The following is a 16,858-nucleotide window of genomic DNA, read 5'->3' as shown; positions in this document are numbered from 1 at the left end:
CCGCAAACGCCGCGGGCGCCGCCGCTTATGGCTGAGCAGAACGACCGAAAACGGGACCTTGTGCGCAGCACCGAAAGCGGGCCGGCCGAGTCACGCGATGCGCTTTGAAGGGTGTGTCTCACGGATTGTGCCTCCGATCAAAAGGGAAGCTTGCGCATCCGCGGCGAAACCGATGGACGAAAATAGTGAAGCTTTGCTATAAAACCCCCATTTCATTTATTTTCTTTCGTTGTGTCCTGGTGGTCATGCTTCCACAACACCACCTCTCGCTGTCGCTTTTTTAGGCCGGAAAGACAGCAGTGAAGTATGGTGTACTACCTCTCTTACTGTTGTGTAGGAAAGCAGTATCAGCTAATAATATTACTAGAATAATTTTAATGAAATGGCGCTAGGCCCCTTTAGGAGAGAGATACGGTTGGGAGGGGTCAAGTGTGGCCCACTATAGATGCAACGCGGGCTTAACCCTAGCGAGTTCAGTGTCTCTTAAGTGTCCGTTCGTGGTCGTATGCAATGTTCGTAATGACATCCCCATGACTGGTCGCTGCCTGCCGAGAACCGACTTAATATTGTTACGGGGAAAAAGACTATATTTAGAGCCTTGGAACAGCGGGATGCAAGCACCGGGCAAGACGAAATAGGCTGAGTGCGAGAGAGAGCCGCGATGATAATGATAGGGTCAAATGATGATGATCGCAGTTATACGCGTAGATTTTCCACCTTGTATCATGGGTCCTGCTTGCCAACAACCTAACAATGACTTGTAACATGACTCCCCGCTGGAAAAGCGTCGTCCCGACGCTAACTTGCAGTCGATGAAGGTGCACAGTATGGCTTGAGGCGAGACACATGCACAATGTTAGTAGGCGGGGTTCTCTGGGAAGCTGAAGGAAGGACGGGGGTGATCTCATATCTTACGTCCGTAACCGAGCAGAGAACACGGTAAGGACCGCTATAAGGCGCAAGCAGTTTTTCTGAAAGTCCCACACGATGGGATGGTGTCCAGAGAAGGACCAATCATCCTGGAGGGAAGTGTACTGGCCGGTGGCGCTGGTCATATCTGTTCTTCTAAAAGGCTTGTGAAGCGTGAAGACGGTCGCGGGCGATCTGCCTTGCCAAAGTAGCTGGGGTGATCGCATCCTGAGCGTATTCGGTGTACAAGGGGGCAGAAGGGGGCAGTAAGGTGTCCAGGGGCAAAGCAGGCTCACGGCCGTAAAGAACGTAGAAAGGGGAAAATACCATGGTGTCCTGACGCGAAGAATTGTAGGCGAATGTAATGTAGGGAAGGGCGATGTCCCAATCGCGATGGTCCGCTGAGACGTAGGCAGACAGCATGTCCCTAAGGGTCCGGTTGAGTCGTTCGGTGAGTCCGTTTGTTTGCGGATGATATGCTGTGGAAAATTTGTGCTGAGTATTGCATGAGCGTAGAAGGTCGTCAACTACTTTGGATAAAAAGTATCGGCCACGATCGGTGAGCAATTGACGGGGAGCTCCGTGGTGCAGAATGACGTTGGCAAGGAGAAAATCGGCAACATCGGTCGCGCAACACGTAGGCAGGGCACGGGTGATGGCAAAACGTGTTGCATAGTCCGTCGCGACGGCCACCCACTTGTTTCCGTACTTGGATAGAGGAAAAGGGCCCAGTAAGTGCCAACCTACACGAAAAAATGGCTCAAGGGGAATTTCGATTGGTTGCAGCTGACCAGTGGAGAGCGTGGGCGGTGTTTTCCGCCGTTGGCAGAGGTCACAGGCGGTGACGTATCGTCGCACGAATTTGTATAGGCCGGGCCAAAAGAAGCGACGTCGCACACGGTCGTACGTGCGGGTTATCCCGAGATGGCCAGCCGTGGGGACATCGTGAAGCTGGTGCAAGATGGCCGCACGCAAGTGCTGAGGTATAACAGGGAGCAATTCGGGACCATCGGCGCGGAAGTTGCGATGATAGAGGGTGCCATCACGAATTGCATAGGCACGTAGAGAAGGGTCAGGTGTTGCGCGTTCGAGACCGTCAAAGATTAGGCGTAATGATGCATCACGGCGCTGGTCTTCAGCAATGTTCAGGAGGTCGGAGATGGGAAAAGGAGAGACATCAGAACTTGTTCCGCTGAGGTCTGGACGGTCCACAGGATTCCGTGACAGGCTGTCGGCGTCCTGGTGTAGGCGACCAGGTTTGTAGAGCACAGAGAAAGTATACTCTTGAAGTCGGAGAGCCCATCGACCAAGCCTGCCCATGGGGTCTTTCAAAGACGAAAGCCAGCAGAGAGCGTGGTGGTCTGTAATAACACTAAATGGCCTACCGTAAAGATATGGGCGGAATTTGGCGACGGCCCAGACAAGCGCAAGACACTCCCGTTCCGTGATGGAGTAAGTGCGCTCGGCTGGAGACAGGAGGCGGCTGGCGTAGGCGATAACGCGGTTCTGGTCGGCCTGTTGTTGTGCCAAAACCGCACCTTTACCATGGCCGCTTGCGTCGGTGCGGATTTCGGTTGGTGCCGATGGATCGAAGTGGCCGAGAACGGGTGGCGAAGTTAAGAGAGCGATAAACGTAGTGAACGCTTCATCCTGTTTGGGGCCCCATGCATAGGTGACATTCTTTTTAGGAAGGTCTGTGAGAGGACGGGCAATGTCGGCGAAATTTGCAATAAAGCGACGAAAGTAGGAACGAAGCTCCGGACATCTTTTGACGACTGTGGTTTTGGGAAGTTCTGCACAGCGTGAACTTTATCGGGGTCGGGTTGAACGCCGTTGGCGTCGACAAGGTGTCCAAGAAGCTTAATTTGGCGTCGACCAAAGTGACATTTTTTTTAGTTTAGCCGAAGGCCTGCACCTTGGAACACTTCCAAGATAGCCGAAAGCTTCTTGAGGTGAGTACCGAATGTAGCGGAAAAAACAATCACGTCATCGAGGTAGCATAGGCACGTCGACCACTTGAACCCATGGAGTAGCGAGTCCATCATCCTCTCAAAGGTAGCAGGGGCGTTGCATAGGCCAAACGGCATTACCTTAAACTGGTAGAGGCCGTGCGGTGTAACAAATGCCGTTTTTTCGCGGTCGGATTCGTCAACAGAAATTTGCCAATATCCAGACCTGAGGTCTATAGATGAAAAATATTTGGCGCCGTGCAGGCAGTCCAGTGCGTCATCAATGCGCGGCAAGGGATAAACGCCTGTCTTGGTGATCTGGTTAAGGCGTCGGTAGTCTACGCAGAACCACCAGCTGCCATCTTTCTTTTTGGCTAAAACGACAGGCGAAGCCCAGGGGCTCGACGAAGGTTCGATCATGTCCTTACGGAGCATGCTTTCGACTTCCTGCTGAATGACCAGTCGTTCAGCATGGGACACACGGTATGGACGGCTGTGGACAGGGCTGGCAGCACCGGTGTTGATACGATGTTGAACAGCAGTAGTCTGACCCAAAGGACGATTAAGGAATTGAAGTGGTTTGGGTATCGGAATTTTGGGGTGGGTGCACGCACAAAGCTAAAACTTGGTGGTCACCTATCGGCCGCAGTGTAGCCAGAGATATACCCTTCGGTAAAATTTGAGGGGATGATCCAAGGTTGAGGACTGGTAGGTGAACGCTGCTGTCCACAACTGTCACAACAGTGTGTGGCACGGCCACTTCACGCGATAGCAACACTTCCAGAACAGGCGAAAGCACGTAGTCACCGTTAGGAACCGGAGGGCTTGATAACAAGGTAATGGAGGTTGCTGCTTGTGGCCGTAAGCGAACATCATGCGTGGAGACAATACGGCAGAAAGGTTCTTTGGCGTTGACCACATCTGAAGCCATCTGAACGGGTTCTTCAGGGGACGGATTGGGAGAAGGCAAGTGAAGGCGGAGGACACCGGTGGAGGAATCGACAAGAGCTGAATGCTCCGGCAGGAAATCATGGCCTAGTTTAAGGTCATGAGGGCATCGCTCCAATACTGCAAATAGAACGACAGTGTCGTGGCCCCCAAATGCGAATTCGGGCAGCACACATTCCGGCGACGGCAGACGTCCCTCCATCGGCGACCTGTACGACACTGGGCACCGCCGGAGTGAGAACTTTGCGCCGGCGGCGGCGGAGGTCTGAGCTCATAACTGAAATATGGGCGCCGGTGTCAATGAGAGCACTTACTGGAATACCATCGACAGTAACGTCTAGTAAATTTCGTCTAGTGGGCACGGTTAGCAGAGGATTTGGTGGCCGGGTCATAGATGCAGCGTCACCTCCGGGAGCTGCACTGCCTAGTTTTCTGGAGAGGAGCGGTCATACAGGGTCGGCGACAGGAAGCGGCGGGGCTGCGGCGAACGGTACTGGCGGCGGTGCGGTGACGGCGAGCGATTGTTGCGGCGTGGTCGGGCGTCGACGTCTCGGGAAGGCGGCTGAGGACGGGGAGAGAAGCGAGCAGGGCCTCCTTCCGGGTTGTTATAGGCAGAAAATTGGGGTCGGGAGGCATAAATCGACGACTCTGGCAGTATCGCGCCACGTGGCCAACACGATGACAGTGGAAGCATATGGGTCGGTCGTCAGGGGTTCTCCAATAAGCAGGGTTTCTGATCGGGTAGTTGAAAGTACGAGTATAGGGGGCTCGCCCATCAGTGGTAGGTGGAAAGCGGCTAGATGTGAAGTCAGCGCGGCTAATGGCGCAGACGGATTGAACACCTAGCTTAGCAAGTTCTTCGCGCACGACAGCTTGAATTAACGGGACGGGAGGCCTGCTGTCTTCGGCAACGTATTGGGGAAGAGCTGCGGGGGCCATGGCCTCGAGCTCTCTACGAACTATCCTTGTCAAACCTTCAGGTGGAGCAGTGGCCGTGGTCACGCCAGATGAGATTGGAGGTGAACGGGTCTGTGGTGGAATGTCTTCGCAAGATGATGTGGCGGCAGTGTTTGGGAGCCGGGTGAACTGCGACGTAATTCGGCGGCTCTTCGCCTGCTCGAACCGGCGACACTCGGTGATGATAGCCTCGACAGTAGCACAGTCTTTGCAAATGAGCAGGTGGAAAGCGTCATCAGCTATCCCTTTGAGTACATGTCCCACCTTGTTGGACTCAGTCATCTGGGCGTCAGCTTTTTTGCAAAGGGACAGGACGTCCTGGATGTAGGCCACGTATGATTCAGTGGAGGTCTGTGCGCGTCTGGCTAGCGCGTTCTTGGCTGCAAGTTGGTGACCAGCTGGGTTGCCGAACAATCTGCGCAGCCTTTCCTTGCAGATGTCCCAGCTTGTTACCTTCGCCTCATAAGTTCAGAACCAGGTCCTGGCCGGGTCCGTCCAGACTGTAATCGACGTTAGCCAGCATGATGGTTGGGTCCCACCGATTATAGGCGCTGACCCGCTCGAACGAGTCGATCCAGTCCTCAACGTCCAAGTCGTCAGCTGCGGTGAACTTACGAGTTTCACGGGGTTGTTGAGAGACCACGATAAGTGGGGTGGTTGAGCCGTTGGCCCCATTGTTGGCCACGATCGTTGGTGGTTGAGCAAGGTCACGTCCGCTGCGAAGCTCCGTTGTGCGTAAAGCGTTACCCAGCACCTCCACCAAAATGTTACGGGGGAAGAGACTATATTTGGAGGCTTGATACAGCGGGATTCAAGCACCGGGCAAGACGAACAAGGCTGAGTGCGAGGGAGAGCCGTGATGATAATGATAGGGTCAAATGATGATGATCGCAGTTAGACGCGTAGATTGGTCACCTTGTATTATGGGTCCTGCTCGCCAACAACCTAACCATGACTTGTAACAATATTTTCGAACTCCCGAACCAGGGGACGCAGGTTAGGAGTAAGTTCAATGGCCCATGCGTAGCACTTTATTGGAGACTGACGGAGGAATGCTGGGGCCGCTCTATTGCCGTCATCATTTTGTCAAAGTGCTGACATCTCTGTCGTGGCGTATCCACGTTGGGCTTCATTAATAAAAACATGTGCAGAAATTCAGAGAACTATGTACAAATGCGCAGCATTCTTATGCCACTTGTCTTCAGTTTATCAATATTTTTTTTCATGAGTAGCCACATTAGTTATGTTGTGGTATTGTTTTATATTTTTCTCTCACTTATGATTGCCCGTCATGTACATAAGGCTATTGCAGTGATAAGGTGCCTTAACTCACCAATAGTCTGTTTTCGTGCAGATGCAAGGCTTATTGCATGGTTGGTCTGACCTCACAATATTTTATTCGTACGTCCGTCGTTCTTTTCTTGGTATTTCATTTTGCCTTCGTTTATTTTGGCAGATATATCAAAGCCGTATTTTTAATTTCGTTAGTTCATTTTTCGAAAATTTTAAGGGTCGATAGACTGTGCATTCACGGCATTCACGGTGTTATTTCCCCCAGTTCTACTTTCTTGTGCGGACGCAGTGGGTTACATGGTTGGCGCATTTTCGCTATTTTTATGCTTATTTGACATTCTTCTCTGGGCTTTTTTACATTTGTCTTAGTTTTCGGGGGGGGGGGGGGGGCACCATATCAGGTACATAATTTTGATTTCTTAACTTTTTAATAAACATTTATTTTTGTGTTCTTTGGTTTTTCGGAATTGTTTAACCAATTATCTTCATCTGTGCTATAATAACGATTCAGCGTGTTACTTCTGTAGGTTTTGCAGTTTTGTGCAAATGGAAAGCCTTGCTCAATCAATAGAGCAAGGGGGGAGCGGGGAGGGCGGAGATACTCGGAAAAAAATGCCACGCAATAAAATGGGCTCGCGCAAAGCATTTAGGCTGCCGAATTGTCGGATTTGGGGATGGCAGCCAGTCATTGTATCAGGGAGTTTGCTTCAATTGACGGCTTTCCTTTTCTGCCTCCCTTGGAGTCCAGAAAATAAAACCAAAAGAGAGGACCCCCCAAAGATTCGGGTGGTGACTGAATTGCGCCTTCCTTGTCAAACCGTAAATCCGCTGGTTACTGGCCTTGTGAGAGGGCCAATCTTGGCGCCAATCTGAGGTTGAGTGAGTTCGGTTCTTGGGGGGTTTTTAATGTCATACACCTTGGAGCAGCCTCCCGCAGGTCTATGGAGCTCTCGAATTCCCATAATGCTCTCGGGATAAATGTTAATTTTCTTGATTTGTCCCAAGACAAACAAATTACCTTAAGCGCAAGCTCAGTCTCTTCCAGTAGAGCAGGAAGCTTCTCAGTTACATCTTCTCTTATTTAAGCACATTGGTGCGGTGGGCGTCCGTACTTTCACAATGAGCAGCGATCCCTTCTTTTGAATAGTCGGTGCGCTAGCATCCGTTCGAAAATATACGGAGCGTAGTGCTGGCGCCGCTTGTGTGTGCCGCAGCGTGCGAAACATGGTGTCGTTAGTGCGCGCGATTTAGTCGGTTTGTCGTATCCATTTAGAGTTTCGCACCCGTCACCATCGCATCTTCCCAGGATACGATCAGCGGGGGTATGTTCTGCAAGTCATGGTGCTTGTCGAAGCCGTCTTCTAAGACTACGCCCTGTCCTTGGATGGTTAGGCTGGGGTGTGCATCTGCTTCCTGCCGCAGCCTCGTGACATTGTATTGACTAAACACTGAACGGGTTAGTTTTAAGTGTAAAGCTCCTCCATCGCCAACAGAAGCTCTCCTAAATTCATTTAGTATCACAACGGTGTGCTGTAACAGCGAGTCTTTATAACTGACTACCATGCGTAAGTACTGTTATTTGCTCCTTGCTACCCCGGATTTGATTTAAATGCATCATTTTAGATTGTGCTTGTTACGCCGATGGAGGTGATGCAAGCGACTGTGACGGCGAGTGCTTATGCAGAACTGGGACACGCAGAAATCACACCAGCGCTGCATTGCTAACACGTGTTAAGGCTGCCGTTGACGTGAAGTTACTAATCTATGATTCAGGACAAGCAAACTCTGCCTTTGCCATGACTAGGACGACGAATAAGCCGATAGGGGGCGCAGAAAGGACGTCTGTTCTGAATATTTTGATCGTGTGACAGCTTCAGTGTTCCTTTATAGCTGCTGAAACAGGACAACTTCCCCGAGTTTCGCACCGACTAAATAGACCTTATTCATAACAACTGTGGGACGAAGGCCTCTTCCATCGGGATATGTTTTTGCGAAATCGATACAACCTCTGCCTTGCGGTGCAGTGAAGAACGTTCGAAGTACTAATGCGCTGCGCCGCACACTTAGACGGACCTGAATTCAAATCTATATTATTTACGAAGGGTGAAAAAATGACGGTTCTTGGCAGTTGTGTAGGAAAAGGTTTATTGAGCATTGTTCGCCAAATATTTTATTTGCTGGGGCAAGCTGAGGCTCTTCGCGGCACAAACAACTCTTCAACACCCAGACTAGTGAGGTCCACCAGCGGGATTCTTCTAGCAGTTGGTCAGAAGTAGTTCGAGAGTATTCTAAGCAATCCAGTAGACACGCATGATTCTGAGAGGAAGTGCCGGCCTTGTACTTATCTCGGCACAGAATGTCGCCTACCATCTCTAATGCGTAACGCATAAATTCCGCATAGTCCAACAAGGTGATCCTGACCTGAAATTTCTACTGTTTCAAAGCGGCAACATTTAGAACGCGATTAGCACTTGTTGAGAGTTTCCCACATCTCATCCTATTCTGAATGCCACTATCTAGTCGCGTACGCTGAGCCAAGGAATCTAACAGCCAGAAAAGAGACATTTCAGCAGACGTAACAGGTGGGAACCGAACGGACGTCTTACGAGTTATTGAAATACGGCCTTCTTTAGCGAATAGGATTTAAGCACTCAACCGTGCCTACTACGGGCTACCTTTTCGATGACAGCGAAGGAGCAGGAGAAGAAAACTTTATTCAAACGCAACATTAAGTGTCGACAGTGTCTATGGCCATGTTCATCATCATCATCATCACCCGCCTATATACGCCCACTTCAGGGCAAAGGCCTCTGCCATTAATCTCCAATTACCCCGGTCCTGTGCTAACTGCGACCAATTTATCCCCGCAAACGTCTTGATCTAATCTGCCCATCTAACTTTCTGCCGCCCCCTGCAACGCTTGCCTTCTCTAGGGACCCGAGATACGATAGCGCGTCGCGAAGCCATCACTTATTGAAGTGGCAGGGCCCTATAAAATTTGGGAGACTGGGTTAAATCAGGTGCTCAGTCGTCAAGAAGAAAAAGGATACCAAGCATACTTCCGGTCACTCAGCGGCCTACTTGGATGGTCCTGTGAACATCAACGATAGGGGACAACGCCGATCAGACTCACCTGTTACTGGCAAAAGGTGGCGTTTTACTGCCACTGCGTTTTCTTCAGTTATAAATCTATCACGCTTTTTATTGGTGTGATTCTGGTCACAGTATCGAGACGAACTTGAGCCTGGCAACTTCATTGCGCCTGCGAAGAAGCTCTTTCACCTGTTAACTGAGATCCTCTAACTCTGCGCAAATACTTGAAGGCAGATTTTGTTTCTCTTACAAGCTTGTGGAGGTTGCTGACTTGCCCCGACACAACCTTAGTTTGCATCTGACACGAAAGCATCTGTTACAAGAGCGTCCGAAAGAGGAACAGTGCCTACTGGCTGAACCTATGCACTACAAAATGCACTATACGTCCAGACAAAAAGAAAAATTTCATCGTCTTCCCATAGGGGAACCCTGAGTAGAATGCGAAGCATCCATGAGGTCGACTCAAGTTCCCATTAGTTTTCAGTTCGATCACGGAGTTGCGGGAGGAGTATGAGGGGAGCGGAGCGCGCACGCGCGTGTCATTTATACCACGGAGCTACAGTGCCGCCCCCAGTGGAGTATGCAACAGCTACCGTCGCGTCTCTAACCCGAAGCTGCTTCTCATTATCGCGCGAGGAGCCACAGGTGTTGCCATTCGTTGCGCAATCCCGGAGAGGAGAGGTACTTCGGAGAGGAGAGGAGGAATGCCGGAGAGGAGTGGAGCGTCGAAAGGAGAGGAGAAATGCCTCGCATACTACTCAGGGTTCCCCTACGGGAAGATGACGACGGTGGTTGAACGCGAAGCTATCTCGTGATGGATTCTTTGGTTGGCCAATCCCTAGGGGCATCCTGCCACAATCATCGTCAGCGGTGTCTGGCCAGGCATGCGCAGTGGGGGTGTGGACGCCGCACAACGGCGCCCACAATAAGGCGGAGGGAGCAGGCTCGACCATAAGCTGCTTCGCATGTAATAAATGGGCCATCGTGCCATGGAACATAGATTCACCCGAAACGGTGCTCGATGTACAACCGCGTGTATTACATCTACGGCATGTATGAACCCGTTTGTTATTGTAGTGTGCTTTTTAGCTAACTTCAACCATTTTTTTATTGTGTCTGGCCCCTTAGGGTAGTAAGTTGTCTGGGAGAAACATTGACTTTCGAGGCTGAAACGGTAAAGTGAAGATAATTGTCGATCGCCTATTTCTAGACTGCAGGACGATGACCTTTCTCTCCTGTAGGTTTTCAACCTATCTTGTTGGTGGCTTTTTAAGCCCGTTCATTACAACAAAATAACAGTATTGCATCACGTCGTGCTTTTCTGGTATTTTCTTCATTTCTCTACCCGTTCATAGGCAGCCATTCTTTCAACCGGATGGTCCACCGGTTGTCCGTCATTCGCATTAAGTTACTTGCCCAAACGCCCTCCCTACGCCTGATTCTAGCTAAGATTGTTTCCTTGTCCTCAAATGAAATTGTTTCCTCATCCATAACGCAGTTTGTCACGCTTAAATTCTGCCCCAACTATTCTTCGTTCTATGGCTCGCTGGGCCGACCTAAACTTTATTCCAAAGTACCTCTAAGTCCTCAAGTTTCCGGCTCATGTTTGACCAGCCGAAGTATAAATTGGTTTGATAGCATTTCTCAGTGGACGTCCTCCAGCCCATACAAACCTGCTTGCTCCTATCGCTTCATCTGTGCTCCAAGTCGTAGCTCGCTGCGCGCCCGCTCTGCTACGAGTGATATAAACCGACTGAGACTCTTCCTCCTCTTCTAACTCGCCTCCAGCGTAGTTTTCCCCACGTATGTAGGGCGGGTTTAAAAGAAAGAGTTTGTTGCCTGCACAGAACCGCCTCATGAAGGTTTGCTTGAAAAAAAAAACAACTCATATATACAGTGAATAACATGCGCACACCATTTAAACCAAGCGTTCAGCATGGGAAATTCAAGCACCTGTGCACAAATAGGTTGTGCCACAAAATAAAAAACTGCGCCGCGTACCGGCTTGCTTCGCGGCAAACGTCGTAGAAAGAAGATAGTTCTCTGCCACCTCTGCTGCACCAGTCGTCGTGTCTCCGCAGCACACCCGTGATGCTCTTCGTCTACTATTTCCGTCCTGGCATGATAAATGTAATGGAGGTTGGTTTAAGGCGATTTCTTTTTTTTTACCGCATTCGCACTGGTGGTGTGCGGAATGATCGTACCGCCAGGACAGAGCAACGTTTGGCTCACGTGTGGTACTCAAAGTTTTCAAAGACAAATTGTTTGTGAGACATAAGTGTATTTTATTGCATGGACGGGTCGCAGACTGTAGGCATAATTCCAGCGCTGCGCGCCTGGTGGGCGTCATGTTCTTTGTGGGAGCGCATCGCCTAACAGTTTTTCGCCAGCCGCTCCGCACGTTGCTCGGACGTTTCCTGGACACGCGTTAGACGACAGGCGTCGGCACACCGACGCTTGCCCACCAAAATGTGCTCCTGGGTCTTTTCCTTGCGGTTTTTGGGCATGACCTCGCATGTTGACTTGGGACTCCAGAAATACTGGCATGGCCGCTGAAGGGCGAAAAATCGCGTCATCTGGCGCCATCCTTTCTAGAGCTACGTGCGCGCTGCACAAAATGTACGCATGCGAATCGCGGAGCCCTTCGACGAAGATAGTTGCGGCGACACTGGTGTTGCGCGCTATCATTGGCGGTGGTGGGAAACATACGGACGCACGCACCCGCGGCCGCTGCCAGGTGGGGGGGGGGGCACCAGTTCTCATTGGTGTGCTGTTCTTCAGGGGCTGTGCTATTTATTTGGCGATTCCAAACATCAAGCATCCGTGTATTTTAAAGGAAACCTTTACTAATCTCGTCGAGCCATTTCCTCGTTTTGGGAAATTTGACCTTCATTTGACCGCCGCTGCGCCGTACCCTTGGCAACACATCGCGTGAACCGCCATGCCGAGCTCCACTGGCGGCCCTGTTCGCTGGCCGAGTTAGCTAGCCGCCGCCGCTGCCGGCTTGGCGCATGGGCTCTCCGCTTCGGGGTCACCGCCTGACTACGTGACTCAGCGGGTAAAGCAATCGGATGAGGGCGACGCCTTCTCTGAGCGTGATGCTTTAAAGCTCAGTGGGCAGGTGGGATCTGACGACCCCTCGGATATCGCCCGGCCAGCTATTTCGTTTGAGGGTCCGGAATGCCAAACGCGCGAAGATTGCGCAGGAGAAAGAGGAAGAGTGGTCCGTTAAGCTCGGAAAACGCTGGACGCGGTACGACAACCGTAGACGAAAGAATGCTTTGGACGAATGATATATAAATTGCAGATAATTCAAGGGTTAGCCAAGTGAAGCCAAAACAACCAGAGTAAGCCAAGCTTTCCATTTGCATAACAAGGATTAGCTGAGCTAAACCGCATCCAATTCTAAATAAAGAAACACTGCAAATATCACTTCTGTATTAATGTTTGGCCTCAGTTATGCGTAAGGTGTAATTTTTCCTCAATAATGTTTAAAAGTATGAATATTGCCAACAGATTTACGGGTTGAAAGGGGTTTCGGCAGTGTAAAAGTCTCGTTTAATATCTGCGTTACTTTGGCCGTGCGGCTGAATCGAGGGGCAGACACACAGACAGACACAACCACATTTCTGCGTACAAGTAGGCCAAGAAGGCCTACCGCCTTTAACTATCATCTTTAAAACTGGATAGGCAGAAAACGGTAAACACGGTTAATGTTTTGTGTTCATTTGTGGAGAGGGAACGTACTCAACTTCTGTCGCCGATAAACTCAAAGAAGGCATGCTGGCGCATGCGTCACCGAGGCGCACCTGTTGTAAGGCTTCAATGGTCTCTCTCGTGAGCTGATTTGTCATGTCCCGCTATTACGATCGTCTCGTCAAAAGCAGCACTCCTGGCGCAACCCTGGAAATTCCCGCTCAAGGGCTCCGTGTTTCAGCGTTTAACATTCCACAGATGCTCGCGGAATCGCTCGCGCAAACACCGGGCAGTCTGGTGCGGCGAACAGGTGTTATACGTTATCCCTGTTTCCTGTAGTCGAACATACACAGGCCAGATCTCCCGATGTTTGAACGTGTGATTGCGAGAGCATCTGCGGAATGTTAAAAGCTGACACACGGGAAACCTGCGTTCACATTCCTGGGGTCGCACCTGCACACCTGGTTTTGGCGAGACCTTCGTAAAAGTGAGTCATAGCAATGTATTCCCATAAAGACAAGTGCAAGACTGACTGACTCACTGGCTGACTCAGTCACGCCCAGCCGAAATTGATAGACCGAGCGACTTGAAATTGTGGGAGTACATTTGTGCGATGGCGCAAAGGCTCATTAAGGCGGGATTTTCGGAAATTGTACTCCTAACCGAGAAAAAGGGGAAAATGGTTCTTTCGTAAATTCATGATTATCTCGCTCACGTGTTCACATACCGAAGTGCTTTCTGTGGTTACATGTAGCCCTTAAAAATACCTAAGTAGTTTTACGGATTCACCTTACCGAACAATCATCGCACGAATGTGCCTTTCAGAGGACATGGGGCGTTTTTAACATACCCTCAATATATGTTTGCTGCTTATTGCATACAATTAGTTTTTGGAGAAAAATATTCGTATTACAAATGCACCAAACCAAGTCTAAGGATTGCGCCCTGCGACGCCGCTTAAAGGGGCCATGCAGACAAAGCACAAGTTTGGTTCATTCTTTTGATTACCTCTTTATAATCATACTGACACCACTTTTAACGTAAACTTCTCCAAAATAAGCTACATAATTATGATAAACTGGCAATGGCCATTCGAATCACTACCTCATTTTCTTCACTAAAACTTGTGACGTAGTACGCACAACCATGCGATTGGCTGAGGCCGGCAAAGACTGACGCACGTTAGGCAAGGCTTATAAGCTTGCGGACGAGCTAATTTCGCTTAAAGGTAATGCATATTCAGTTTACAGCAGTAATGGTGGTCTAAACCATAGATGTTACGAAAGTACACGTAAACATAGAAGTACCAGTGCGGCGCGCTATGCTTGTGACAGCTGCACTGCAGTCCTCCGCTTTGGAGTTGTCTTACACGACACTGGGCGATCAGCCTAAGCGATATTGTCCTACGCGACCCTGTTTTTCGAGCCTACCCCATGGTTCACGAAACGATTACTTTCTACTGTAACGAAAACAAGTCAGGTGCAAATACCATCAAAAACAAATCAAAGGCCACCATATTGTGTGGCTGCTCTGGGCAGTATGGTGGCGCCAGCTAGGACGACTGACGGTAAACAAGGTTCCGCGATCCGCTGCAGAGAGTACAGCGCACTAATGTTCACTTCAAGACCTGTCCTTGTTACGTCATCTCAGACGTCACAAAACACACGATTGTGCGGTAGAATGAAACTTTTAACGTAAATTTAAATATTTCTTAGTGAATAAAGCATCGTTTGCTGCTGGACAAGCACTGGGGGCACGGAAAAACACTAAATCTTTCGAATAAAACAAACGTGTATTTTTCGGAGTGGCCCCTTTCAATGGCGAAAAGGATTTCTTGAAGTTACACTCATGAAGGGCCGGAAAAGCCTAACATTTGATGTGAACGCCAAGGCAAGCTGATAGTTATAGAAAGTCCAACACTGAAGAGCACATTTCTATTATGGGGTAGGCGCTCATTATGGCTCAGTTTTCAAAAAGTACAACCGTTGAAGCATGAGAAGTGCTAAAAATGGTTCCACAATTTTTTGTTTTTATTGTAGGCTCGTTGGGATATGGAACAAATTTTTGATGATTAACGAAACCAATACAAAGGACTGTTTTACAAGATTTTCTCATAACATCCACGTAATAGGGCGCATAATGATTTCTGGCAAATTAGCCGTTTTTACGAATTTCTCTGTACCTATTTAGAGCATAGATATGTCGCCATAATTTTTGGTTATAAATGCTACCCAGAAACCTGTCAACAAGCTAATTTAAGTATTTGGTCCCATCAAGCGTCTAAACAGGTGAGCGGGATTTTCTAAATTACATCCCTCTCGGAGTCAAACTCAGTTCTATATTCTTGCGTAGCATAGTGGTCACTATCTGTGGAGAATTTCTGCAACCAAACCAGACGCTTCCCCTAAGAGCTCGAATTATTTATTATAAAACTGTGACTGGTGCGTTTTTGTTACACCTACCACAAAACACTTCCCATGAGCAAGTAGTACTTTGAGCAAACCACGTTGGTACAATTTTTGTCGGTACAGCTCGAATAGAGCACGAGTTTCAGCCGTTTTCTATACGTACATGGTCTGCGAGAGGAACCCATGTATTGACAGCAGGCAAGAGTTCCTAATTCTGTACAACTCCATGGCGAACTACCTAATCATGACAAGCAATAGTTAACAACTGTTTTAGCCATTCGTGTAATCAGATGGTGGCCCACCCGGGCATCGCCGGGTGGTACCGCTAGTCAGCTATAACAACAGAATATGGTGAGGACTCACAAAGTGCACGCCTTGGGGGCGCATGCGTCAGCATGCTTCTTCATCGGTCCTCCCACCGATGCCCACATGAAACTGAACGTAAAAGCCCGCTGTTTCTCTTTTCGGTTTCTATGACGCAGCTGTTGTAGGCAAGGTTTTGACCAAAAGTGCTCGACTCAACCACATGTCGGATCTACAGATTTGACAGCAAAGCCATCAACTTTCTGGCGAATGACCTGCAGCTATCCATGTATTGTACGTATCCTCAAAAATATACTGAAAATGGTCGTTGGTATGGCTCTGTCATTACGCCAAGTTTTATTTACTTGTTACAGTTACTTGGTTTGCTGTGTGTGTCGCAAACATGACAAAATTCTCGTTTGCTCTCAGCGCGTGGCCGTTTACAGAGGGAGTATGGTTACGAAAAAGGCTGTAACTGTTGTTTATTGACCCCATTTCGAAGGAAATGTAATGATAATTAGCGGCAAATGCAACTGTAGCATTACATTTATATTCATTTTTTGTGTTAATTATTTCACAGTGTAGTTGTAAATGTTACAGAATTCCCGTCTGCTGCCATTCCATGCTCAGAGAAAACCGTTGTAACTCCAGTTTTATCGCAACTGTCTTGAAAGAAATCATGTGACTATTATTCGCTTAGACGACTGTACCATTACGCCGAGCCTATTGGAATTGCACATTTTGGTAGGTTAGAGATAAATCGTAAGTATTGCGGTATTCCCGCCCGTTGTCAATACATCGGTTTCTAAGCAAGAGAAACGGTCAGCCCCATGTCTGTCCGGTAGGATAAAACTCTAGCCCGCCCAAGTTTTATTCAGGTAATTAACTAAAAATATACCCAATCACAAATCAAAAACACATCTGTGTTGTTTTGTGCACCTGTTAGACTGCTTCCCGTTCAACGGAGGCACAGAGTGGAACGGCATTGATTTTAAGTGGCACCTCAAGGCACTTGCAATTTTTTTAACAGGTCAGTCGGCTTTGTGCGCTGGGGCCTTGATGTCAATGACTCGCGCATGTGATTCAGTGTAAAGATGTGTCTTCGTTTTAGAGCGCAGTGCTTTAGGGCCCGGCTTGTTACCGTAGATCGTCGGTCTTGCGCACCCAAACAATGCACGGCATCACGGCGTAAGGCCCCCATACAGAGGCGTCGTAAAGATAACTGCTTTCACTGGCCTGGATCGAACCTGTCTCCCTCGCGTTACGAAGCTGATGTCTATCCCATTTCGCTACAGAGACACA

Source organism: Haemaphysalis longicornis, unplaced genomic scaffold (genome assembly GCF_048455015.1).
Source record: "Haemaphysalis longicornis isolate Haplotype H1 unplaced genomic scaffold, Haemaphysalis longicornis Haplotype H1 scaffold_7, whole genome shotgun sequence".
NCBI classification, from domain to species: Eukaryota; Metazoa; Arthropoda; class Arachnida; order Ixodida; family Ixodidae; genus Haemaphysalis; species Haemaphysalis longicornis.
The sequence above is the reverse complement of the archived record's forward strand: the minus strand, read 5'-3'. Positions refer to the sequence as shown.